Below are 2,651 nucleotides of genomic sequence, written 5' to 3'. Positions count from 1 at the left end.
TAAGCACTGCGGAAGTGCTACTTGAGTAAGTGAGGCACTGGGGTCGAAAACTCCGCAGGGATCGTACACAGAGCTTCTATTGAGCTTACTGCACTTGAGAGACGACGACGAGACGGGGCAGACTCCGCATTTTCCCTGGATGTCCCCGGAGTAGAAGAGTCACCAGGGCACTGTTTCGAGCTTCACCGCTCCCTATTCGAGAAATGAAGAAGTTTCGAATCTGACGAATGTTTTATTGAGTCGACTCAGCACGTGGCCACCGCTCCGGGACTTTCAATATATGACTCCTCAAACGTCAGAGAAAGATGAGGCTCGATTCTAATTTTTGTCGAGAGTCCTTCCTTCCAATGAAGGAACTACGCTGGCAGCTCCTCCAGGAACCTGCTGCGTCTGCATCCTAACGTTCCCAAGCTGCCTCTCCTGCTGCGGCTCCTACTCGACAAGCGGCTCTCCTCGACACTGGATCAAGTTCATGGCTTCCTTCTGCGAATTAAACAGGACATAGGTGTCAACGCCTTTCTGTCGCAGTCTCGCGGGAAAAATGTCAGTAGGGAATCAATAATCGTTTATGCTGATATGAAGTGATTTTTCGATTTCTCGTATAATACTCTTCACGCGATCGAGTCGATCGGGCGGAACGTGGTGGAGACTCGTTATCGGCGTGATCTCTCTTGGTATGGGCTGAGTCACATTCATCAGCAACTCCGCTCCCAAGTCTAGATTGGGAGGAATGCGTCCATCAGTACAGAGAGAAGCTCGGCACCATCTAGAGTGATCTGAGATCGCAGTCTCTCCGCGGCTCATCCTGCATATAAGAGACAAACTGAACTTTGAGATTCAAAGTTCCACCGACTTGTCGCGACTTCCGGAACTCGCAACAATGGTCGGACAGGCAAATGTGTGTCTACTTTTGGAACGCTGTGCACTTTAATTATTCACACCGAGAGATGGGAAGAGGCCATCCCTTGTGCAACATCCGAGCCGACCTGTCCTGACAGGACCCACAGCTGCCAGCACTGAACACACTCAACAGAGCTCTGCGCAAACAGCCTCGGGGCTGAGCGGGACGATGAACATTGAACGTACCGCACGTCAGCATCGAGAACTCCCAGCTCTCTCTCTATTCTCCGTTCTCTTGGAAGTAGCTTGGCTCCCCCGTCCGGGGTCTGCCGAGTCCGAACAGACCCGTCGCTATCGCTCTTGTTTCCCGGACGCCTGGGTAGAGTTGCGCGCCCGAACTCGATCGCTCGCGTTCGAGGCTCGCGGAACGATAGAGTTTCATGACAATGACCTCCTCGATCGAGGCTCGCTCCATCCAATAGAGACCGGTTATCATTAATCCCCATTCGAATTCCTCCTCAAAACTCATTTCGTTTGGACCGGGCGCACATGTAGATACACCGCAAAAATGAGGAACGCAATCGAATCGCCTGGATGGAGCATACTCGCGAGCTTCTGGGATGTCGGGTCAACCAGACTCCCCTTTTTCTTTGCTGTACCGAAGCTCGCATGAGCTACTTCCCGTTCCGGTTAGTTTTGTTCCTCTCCATTTCCCTGGGGATGGCTCGATCCGCATCGGAATCGGAGTCAATTTGCTTCCTTCCTATGATCTATGGCGATGCGGGGGCTCATAAGTCCGTTTCGGGCAGTTTTGGGTCGACATTATCACACTTGTCACATCAAGTAAACCATCAACCCACCGATGTGGGAGATCACCGAATCGGACCGCGGTTCATGACGACGATTCACGTGAATACATCCTGCCCGAGACAAGGAGTCGATCTCTGGATCTGGGATGCTTATAAAGACCGTCGAGCTTGTCGAACAAAACGCGCGAAGCCCGCAAGTTCCCGGTCTGAGAGAATTTCTAATCCGGGAATACTGCGGAACACCAAGATCTGTCCTCTCGGTGCACTCGTGGTCTTAGAAGGAAATCTACGGGATGATTTCCCGAGACCCCCTCCATCCGGACCGATAAGAGCGTTTGGTTCGAGTAGAGAGCAGTCCCTTACAACCAGCGGTGCGCGATGAAGAGCGAGAGATCACCTAGGTCGGAGTGAGTTGCTGGGTACGGATTCAATACTCACCACTATCATCTGCTTGATACGGTTGATGACCTGGAGGTCTCGTTGGGCACAATCGTCGAGAGCGCGTTTGCCGGCTTGCCAACTCTTGCTGAACGTAATCTGAGCTTCAGTTGGCATCGTCTGGGCCAAGAGCACCAGGGCCACGAGGCCTGCGGCAACGATGAGGAATCGGGCGTTCATCTCAAGACGTTCAGGACACCAAGTGATCCTGTGAGATCCTGTGCGTGAGCTTATATAGCTTGAGAGTCCGTCCAACGACCGATTCCCAGTTCCGGCCAGCCACGTCAATCGGATGATCCCAACTTCAAAGCGGTAGAACTTAAAGGATGAGATGACATTGGAGTAGGCACCGGAAATCGAATTCTCGATCGACTCAAAGGGAAAAATCGAGCTACGGGGCTTTCGATTGCATGACGTGTCTTTCGCTCGGAAATTCGCTACAGATGTTCGGATTTCTATTCATCAACTATTCATTAATATCCAATCGAGCCTCGCTCTGACAGCGTCCCCCCGCCCTTCCTCTCGAATCTCGCTTCCCCCCTTCCGGGATTTATAAAGTTCGAG

The 2,651-nt window shown here is 52.2% G+C and overlaps 1 long non-coding RNA gene across 1 annotated transcript; it reads right to left on the bottom strand.

The window, feature by feature from the left end:
- Positions 1–221: 221 nt before the first annotated feature.
- Positions 222–2,290, bottom strand: LOC100903724 (uncharacterized). Its single transcript, XR_001951192.2, has 2 exons — positions 2,088–2,290; positions 222–483 (listed from the first exon to the last, which is right to left on the bottom strand). It is a non-coding gene; the product is annotated as an uncharacterized LOC100903724 (long non-coding RNA).
- Between the last annotated feature and the right edge of the window lie 361 nt (positions 2,291–2,651).

Source organism: Galendromus occidentalis, unplaced genomic scaffold, assembly GCF_000255335.2.
Source record: "Galendromus occidentalis unplaced genomic scaffold, Mocc_1.1 scf7180000075388, whole genome shotgun sequence".
Lineage (NCBI taxonomy): Eukaryota > Metazoa > Arthropoda > Arachnida > Mesostigmata > Phytoseiidae > Galendromus > Galendromus occidentalis.
Note: the sequence above shows the minus strand (reverse complement) of the source record. Positions and strands in the feature narration are given on the sequence as shown.